The following is a 9,546-nucleotide window of genomic DNA, read 5'->3' as shown; positions in this document are numbered from 1 at the left end:
GGATGTGACGTATATGAAAAGTTTACTATTTTTGGTACACATTTACCCACAATATACATGAAAATTGGCATCCCACGAAAAATTATAAATATGCAGAATTCGATAATCATTATTTGACATTATTCATAAATATCTTGACGACAGTTTTTGTTAGGATGTAAATGTATGACGATATGACAAAGACAACCGTCTATCGGTTCGTACAACTCACACTAATTTACTTTTATAAACGAAACAGGTAAATCACTTCAAATGTTGCTCTTGACCAGCTTAGTTTAAACAATATGTAAAGAGTATTTGGAATATATTCAATGAGGCCGACGCTACGTATCAACAAAACGTAATAAAGTCATGCATCATTTATTTTCAATAAAAGTATTGTCAAGCTAATTATAATATATAATTAACGTGAAACTAAAAATAACACTTTTAGGAATTGTCAAAGTTGTTGTTGTTATTTCTGGCGTTGTTAACGTTTCTTTTTCAAATATCTGTAAAAAGAATAAAATCTCATAAAATATGGTGCAAAATATTCACATAGAAATTTTTACATGTTTTAAAATAAGTTGAAACAACCATTTCTAATAAATTCAATTAAAATTCATTTTTTTCACCTCATAAATAAGAAGTCAAGAGCCCTTAGTTTAAATAATAACTAAAGCGAATTTGAAAGGTTTAGACAATTTAGAAGGGCTATTCATTTAAGAATGCAACTCTTGAAGATATTTTGCAATGAACTTAATGATTTACTTCTTGATTAAAATAATCTATCAGAACTAAATGCATGTCAAAAAATAATAAAATAGTATAAAATGATATAAATCACCTTAGAGCACTAACAGGTTTCTTGGTCAATCAGCAGATATTTCTTTGTATTACTAAACTCACTTGCGGAGACTCTACCATCGCCTTAAATGAAAATTAACGGATAAATAATAAAACAGGGCCTTTGTTTTAGCTAAAACTTATAACATGTATAATATCGAAAATATAACACTTAAAGTAGAATAATGCGATGAATGCAATAAAAAAAAGACTAAAGTATCATGCAATCAGACTAGGTTACTCAAATAAAATGATTGCTTTGCTCAATAAATAGTTATTAAATATAAAGAACAATAGCGCTTATATGGACAGCTGGAGATTTCATTACAGTTTCACTGTTCAAAGTAAATAACACAATTTTCACATTGCCTAAAACCGAATTGGATAGTAAATAAAACAATTCAATATGTTGGTTTTTCGAGGGTAATTTTGACCAGTTGAAATCAATAAATATTCAAGCAAATATGACAGTAACGTAACTATGCTTTGGCTCCTCGTGTTCGAATGTTATTTACTCACCATTTTGATCTAAACGTCTGAAAACCATCATGTTGTCACGTTCTCGGCCTCGCTCTTTAATATGGAATGCAAGATCTGACGGATAAAAGTATCCAGCACCACTATAGTCGTATGCTGAATATTTGCATGGTAACTCCACTAAATCTCCTCGCCAATTAAACTGTAAGTCATAAAAGAAGTATGTCAGTGTGAAACAAAATCAATTATCACTTCATTATAACGTTAACGTAATCATTTTTAATCATATATTTTATACTAATAAATGTCTGGAAATTGATTTTTTTTTTGTTTATCAATGTGTTTAATTTTATAAAGGCTGTCACATGTAGAGCAGAAACACCTGCGACCATATCCCGGCTAGGTTTTTGTGGTCCTAATTTTAATTCGTATTGTTTTTTTTTTTTTTGCTTTTCTTTGTTAGTTTGGCTGGTTCATTTTTGCCATGGCAGGGTCCGTGTGTATTTGACTTGAGAATTTAAAAATCTTGAAAATCACCTTGGTATTTTTCTTGTTCTCCCTCTGATTTATCAAACCTATCATTTTTATTTTTTGTTTACAATATCATGTTTTTTAATATTCAAATTCTCTATTCATGTGTATCGAGCACGAATATATAACAATTAAATAGACAATGTTTTACATATAATAGGTGGTGGTTGGAGTTTAACACCACTGTCAGACCTCATGGCTATATCGTGACTGCAAGTTTAACTGGTGCAGCAGCCGCAGAGAAGTTTACTCAAGTGACACAATTAATTTTGGAAACATGGGTTTTCGAAGTATAAACCAATGAATTAATGCAAAAAAACTCGTTTTACCAATCAGTGTTCAGTAAAATTTTACAAAGATCTTTGATTAATAAAATCGCATATGCTTTTCTCATAAATACATCTCACCTTATCATCGGCCATTATATTACATACGTTGTCACAGTACCACATACATTCGTTATTGATACATGAACCCCCGCATACATCATCAGCTACACATGTTTGTTGTCCAGATAATTTTGCTTGCATTTTCTTTGCTTTGTAGCGATCGTATACTTGCTTAGCAAAGAAAAGCCATGGGTTGTTAAGTACAGCTACTCTCGTAATGGTTTTGATTGTGCCTTTAATTATATGACCAATTTTGCGTATAAGGCGCCTTCCTCGAATTCTGGGTAATACCTTTCGGAAAAATCGCATTCCTCTTATTCTAACCCTCCATGCTTCGCAATCCTCTAAGAGGAAGACAAGGACTAAAGATAGCAAAAGAATCCATGCGACTTTCATCTGAAATACATAATTTTAAAACTTTTACAACTGAGACTTTCAAACGTGCCTGTGTTCAACAATATACATGTATGTTCTAGTATTCTATTATAAGTTATATGGTTCGCTACTGACCCCTACGAATTCATAGAGGGTTAGTAAAATCAATAGGGGGTGAGGTCGGAGGCCGTATACCCTATGGATTTAATTCACCCTCTATGGATCCGTAGGGGGTCAGTAGTTAACCGTATAACGAATTTATCGCACGCTGGACTTTTTCTGCTGCGTTTTGTTGAAAAAAAACAATGAAACACAACAATCATTCATAGATGACTTCACTATTAACGCGTCATGAACCCCCTATGAAATTTACTAACCCTCTACGGTCTCATTGGGGGTAACCACGTGATGGCGTTAAACCAATCACAACGTGATAATTTACCCGCGGTTCGATAAGAAGTAATTTAAGGATGTGACCAGTAAAAGTAGGGTTTTCATGTAGCTTAATGATAAAATATTTAACAACAAAAAGAAAAAAAAAAGAAAAAGAAAAATGGCTTGTTTACTGATTAATTCTATATTAACATTTCATCCACTTAGACTTTATTATCCTGTATTATAAAGTAAAACTTATTGTCTGCGGAAGTTGAAACATAAGGGTCTTTTTAATTATAAAATTCAAAAACAAAATATTTTTACTTATTTAGTTATGACGTCATAAAATGGCACACATCACCATACGTACCAGAGCCATAAGTTTCAAATCAATATTCTTATTCTTACTTTTTAAAGTTTCTTTAAAATTTGGATTCGTCTCGACATAGGTTGTTCACATAAAAGTAGCGTATTCGGGTATCAATGATATATTAAATTAAATTTGGTTAAATTGCAAACAAATATATTATCTTGTTAGTCTCTCCCAACTGACTGAATACTAGTATTTCAAATAATACAAGCCCTACTTTTAAACAATGTTTTGTATGGATTTACATGTATTGAATTGCAACATTTAAATTTGAACTTATTGGAATGTCAGCTCAATTCTTTGAAAATGCTACGATCATTTCCTTCTTGAAAAACAATGTTTTATTTTAAAGAAGCAAACATCATTCTTCATTAGTGGGCCTCTTCGTGTGTTGTGATTTTGTGATTGGCCGTTTTAAAAGTAATCATTTAATTATTTTGTTTTAAAAAGATATTAATGATTATCTGAAAATATTGACATAAAAATTTGTGATTATATGATTACTTTGACACCCCTATGAGCGGACACATTCGTTTATTTTCTAATGTTTGCCTCTCAATTATTCAGCGACATTCAAAAACTCTTAGTAACCAATTTACAAGACGTAAAATGTTCTGTTTCTTTTCTTGAGATTGAAATACATGACTTTTTCATTAATAGTGTTTTACTGTTCAATCTATTCCATTCTCAATTTTATTAACACTCTAAACACTGGTATAATCAATATTGTTCTATGGCAAATTTTTATTTTCTTCTCTTTCATCATGTTTTATGCGCCTTTTTTCTGTAATGACGTAGTTGTTTTTTTTTCATAGTGGTTAAGATTATAACACAATACTGACTGCTGTATCCTTTGACATTTTTACCCATTGTGCTCAGACATTGTTGCCATTATCATGGAAGAATATGCGACTGTTTAACAAGTGAGAGGTTCACCTAGCTATGAAACCAGGTTCATTTCGACGTTTCCTATGCCTTATGCTCACACATTGTTGTCAACATAATGGGAGAACATGCGACTGTCAGACAAGTGAGAGGTTAAGCTAGCTATGAAACCAGGCTCATTCCACCGTTTTATACACAGGTAAATGTTTGATCATAGTCAGGCATATGACACTTGATTTCTGTTGGTGGAATGTGTTTGTGCTTTTGATTTAACCATTTGATAAGGGACTTTCTGTTTTTGGATTTTCTTTTATTTGCTTTTTAAGATTATTCTAAATGATATTTAAACATTACCTTAACAATAAAATGCGTCTACTTATTTGTCCTTACAAGTACCAGACGAAACAGATACGTTTTCATCAATATAGTAAACTAGGTGGAACTAGGACATGTCTATCAATACGTCAAATCTGATTGAATTTAAAAGAAACCCATGCGAAATATCCTAAAATTATGAAATTTAAGATTAAATTGCTTAATTTTGTTTATCTTAAATGAACAATGCTGATTTTCCCCAATGACTCTACATATTTGAATTTTCCTATGAGTTTGATATTTCTGTTTATTGTACTTTTTACACGTTGTTGCATGTTAAAACTTATCAACAAAAGTGTCATCTAACATTTATTTCGATCGATTCCATACAAAACGAAGAAAATTAAATGCATTCCAAGTATAAATATACAGTTCACCCTATTATTTACATCAAACAAGATTCATATATTTTTTTCTAATTTAAAAACAAAACTTAACCTACTAAATATTTTTTATTAAAAGTAAAGAACAATAATCGTGACCTGTCATTCTCTGCTATGTCAATGCAATTTTACTACCTCTTTTCTTTGAAAATCTGATGTTTATCACATAATTAAGTTTTAACTGTATCGGAATTTCAATTCATACATCCTCCTTTGTTCGATTATTTTCCTACGTGTGATACTAATCTGAGTTTAGTACATTGATATATACATATAACGTATCTCTTGCTTTAAAAGTGGTACAGTGAGAAGTACCACCACTTGGTTGTTACCGGTGCTGGTTGACGTTAGTCTCAAAAGTATCACTAACCTAGAAGCTAAGTAATTTCGTTTTAGCTTAAAAATAGGTAAATCATTTAAATCAAGGAACGGATATCCCTCGTTCAAAGCTGTTTCAAATTCCAGATTGGGCTACGCTTTTTGGTATATTTCATGATTTTGAAATTAAAACTATTTGTCCTGAAACATAATGGAAGATATTTTCATTTTTAAATACACATCTCATAGCAGTATAATTTGCACCTTTAATGATATTATTTCCAATAGGTCGACACCTCTGTTGGTGTACTATTCGGTCCTGAGTTAATCATCATTCTACTGGTTCAGAACATAGTGATTCTTTATGGGCATTGAAATTCGAAAATTGATATTTACTGTTATAGATCATAGAAACCAATATAATTAAGGAATGACACTCGCTAATATTAAGCTCTAAAGTTCCTGGTCGTATTTACGGTAATTTTAAAATAAAATCTATTTTCTTATTTTTACTAGGAGTCGGGAAAAGGGTATTATCTTATTCTCGAAATTATAATAAATGATAAATTCTAATCTTAGATATTAATAAGAATTTACTGATTCCAAGAAGGTTTCAACTCAATCGGGGCCTGAGTATATTAGCTGAGTATATCAGCTCAGTAGTCAGTATTTTGGTACTGACATGATTCATAACAAATCTTTTTAAAAATATTTCATTTATGAATTTCATAATTAATAAAGACTCTTATGTTTCAACTTCCTCAGGCAAAATTTACCTTAGATAAATTAGTCTATTTTGTAGGTACATTTTAGTCATATAGCACTGTAACTGTTTTGGTCCTAATTATTCGTCGGATCACAAATTGAGCGTTCATGATGATGGTAAATCCAGAAAAGTGCTTCGGACGATTGAAATTAATAACGTATTGTTTGCTTAGCGTCAAGCGGCAAATATAACCTACATGATTAGAATGAATTTAATTTCCAGGTCGTCCATTAGGATAGTTCGGTAAATCAGGTATGCCACCAAAACTTGAGTAAATAAGATAAGGAAATAGACTTATCCTTGCAATAAGCCATCTACAGAACCGTATTAGTTTATAAAGGGGGTTAACGTTCAAAAAGCGTGGCCTCATGTTTGCAATAATTTTAATGTCGGTCGAAAAGGACCAAGGAAAAGGAATGTTTCCATTGAATGATCTGCTTGAGTTGATGCAAAGCAATGATGTATATTTTATCGTGTAGTAATTACATTTTTTCTGTATTAGTATCTGTAATCATAAGTTATAAAAGTCATTATGGACGTATAAGATTGAAAATGGGCATTTGTATAGAGCTTTTAAAAGTTTTGAAAAAGCCTCATCCTCCTTAAAAACCTAGAAACGTGAATACCTGTCTAAATGATATAAATGATATATAAGACTGTGGACAACATAAGATATACATTGAGACAATTCTTCATAAGAGACCAAATGACACAGAAATTAACAACTATACACCTTAACTATGGTTAAAGCTAATACCGCATAGTTAGCAATAAAAGGCAACGAAATGACTATGTAAAACAATTCAAACGTGAAAACTAACGGCCTAATTTATGTATTAACAAAATAACATAACACTAATTTGAAGCGCATCGACAAACGTAAACCACTGAATAACAGTCCAAATACTTGTATATCCCAACAACACAAAGACTCACAGATTTGAAGGAACTTGCAGTTAATGTGTGTCAGATAGTTCAAAGCAAATAACAACTAACAAAAAAATATGAATCAGTACACGTCCAACAACCAATGGACTTAGTGTAGAGACGTAATTACCAGTTAGAGAAAACATGACCTTGTGCAATGTCAAGATACAGGTATCCGCAAATTGTAGAGCCATGAATATTCATTAGTATAAACAATTGTATTGGGTTTCCTTTAATTTACTGATAACAAAATCAATACCAAAACCAATAAAAACAATATTCAAAGATAAAATTACAGTGTTGAATTGGTAACCTTTTAGAATCAGTTAAGGGATCGAAAAGTTAACAAGGAACGTTTCTAAATTTCCGTAAAAATGAGAATGTGGTACCCCGTTTGAAATAAGTTTTATACAGGTACAGGTACAATCAAACTTCATAACCAAATCTTTATATTTATGGAAAAATTTAGTTAAGGTTTGAAGTAATGTGTGGTTATGAAACCCCTGACCTTATAATTTACAAATAATACATAGGTAATATTCGTAAAAAATAAAAATAAAACACGCCACAGAAGACACGTGTTCTAAAATAATAACACCTTAAGATGGTTTAAAAGAATCAATGTATGTGACAGATTGTATATATTTTTCAGAGCTTTTTTGGAAAAGACAATAGGAATTTTATCAATATTTTATTTATTGTTATTTAAGCTCTAGTCACAACGAACCACCGACACATCTATGCAGCACCACGACATGAAATTTGGTCAAATCGCGGGTCATCTGTGGTCATCGTATGACAATCGCACGACAGGCGCACGATATTTTGAGCATCGTGGCGCTGTCGGGTGTCGTGGACATGCATCTTTATTGCTTTACGATTTTTTGTCGTGTCACTATCTTGTGGCTGTCGTGAAAGTGTCTCACGACCGTCATGCGACTGTCATGCGATAAAAACATTGTCGTGAGTATCAACATAAACCATTTTAATTAAACAATCGTTGCACGACTGTCTTACGACAATCTCACGGCTGTCGCAAGACACTCGTGATACAGTCGCACGATTGTATCACGAATACCAAATTTCGTTAGACACTCACACAACATTGATTGTCTGTCGTACGACAGTGGTATGTTTGTCGGCCAACATTTTTAAGTTTTATATAGAAGAATACAATTCGGCGGGAATGAATGTTAGGAAAAATATGAATAGGCGCCTTCCCGAACTCCAACAAGGACAACATATGGTTCTGTAAGCGTTGATTCGAGCCTATGAACAGTAAAGAAACCAGCGAAACGCCCGACATTGGTTGGTAAGCCATGGATCAAACAGCGCCTGATGTTTAAGCAGTACAGTACACTAATGTAAGAGTTGAAACGGGAATCTGTGAATGATTTCGTTGAAGTCATACAGATGGAGCCTGGTATGTTTCAAGAGCTTTCTCTGAGAGTCGCATCACAGATGTACAACAATCGTACGACAGTGACACGACAGTGACACGACAGTGACACGACAGTGACACGACAGTAACACACGCATGCCATGACATGAAAACCTGGAAAGCAGCCCCAAACAACTCACGATTATCGCACGACTACCGCATGACTATCGCACGACTCTCGCACGACTGTCGCACGACGGACTTGCGACAAACCCACGACGGTAAAATTACAATTCTTTTTTCTGTCTTGTTCCCATCGATGAATCATTGTGGACATGTTGTAGCTGATTTGACCACTCGAAAAAAATGACATTTTGCACGACAGTGCCACTACTATTTTATAGATCTTTTTTACAAAAACTCGTACGATCTTTTGTGACAGGGGCTTTAGTGATGACGTGTCGACATGCTAATTTCCTTTGCGGACTGTCGTTTTAAAATATCAATTATTTGCTGACATGCAACAAATCAACACAATACTTATCAACTTGTAAATGTTAACGATTAACCAGTCAAATATTATAAAACACCTCCAAAATAACGTTGAATGCAGAGAAAAATCAACTAATCTTACTTTTCCTCTAAAAAAAATTGAGATGCTTTTATGGACTCATTTAAAAATCGTGACGTATTTAAAATTACTTGCACCTTATTTTATTTTGGATGTAACGTGTCTTCTAATTGGCTGACGTTGTTTTGTTTATCAGCTTATATTTTATAGACATAGTTTTGACATGTGACCATGACGTCGTACACGTTTTTGTATGATTTACTCCGGTCTAAAATAGAAATAAGAATTAAATTATAAGGAGTGACTGTAATATTTTTTCCTGTCTATTCGAAATAACATCAAAAAGGATATGCAGTGTACACTTTAAAATAACACGTTACGTGGGTTATTTAGTGTGCACCACATTTTTTATGTTATTTCTTCATAGACAGAAAAACTATTACAGTCATTTCTCATTTAACATCTGTAGTAAGCCAAAAACGTAGAACTTTACGTAGTCTTTAATCATTTGATGAAAATTCAATTCATAATCCTTAAATTAAACAGCTGCGCCATGAGCGCATGATACGCCCCACGTCTTCTGTTGAAGTTTTATGCA

General features: G+C 32.6%; 1 long non-coding RNA gene across 1 annotated transcript; it reads right to left on the bottom strand.

Moving 5' to 3' along the window:
- Window positions 1–344: 344 nt before the first annotated feature.
- On the bottom strand, window positions 345–3,395 carry LOC143055385 (uncharacterized). The gene is made up of 5 exons (XR_012972013.1): window positions 3,381–3,395; window positions 2,241–2,618; window positions 1,345–1,504; window positions 827–909; window positions 345–491 (listed from the first exon to the last, which is right to left on the bottom strand). It is a non-coding gene; the product is annotated as an uncharacterized LOC143055385 (long non-coding RNA).
- Window positions 3,396–9,546: the final 6,151 nt, after the last annotated feature.

Source organism: Mytilus galloprovincialis, chromosome 12 (genome assembly GCF_965363235.1).
Source record: "Mytilus galloprovincialis chromosome 12, xbMytGall1.hap1.1, whole genome shotgun sequence".
NCBI classification, from domain to species: domain Eukaryota; kingdom Metazoa; phylum Mollusca; class Bivalvia; order Mytilida; family Mytilidae; genus Mytilus; species Mytilus galloprovincialis.
Note: the sequence above shows the minus strand (reverse complement) of the source record. Positions and strands in the feature narration are given on the sequence as shown.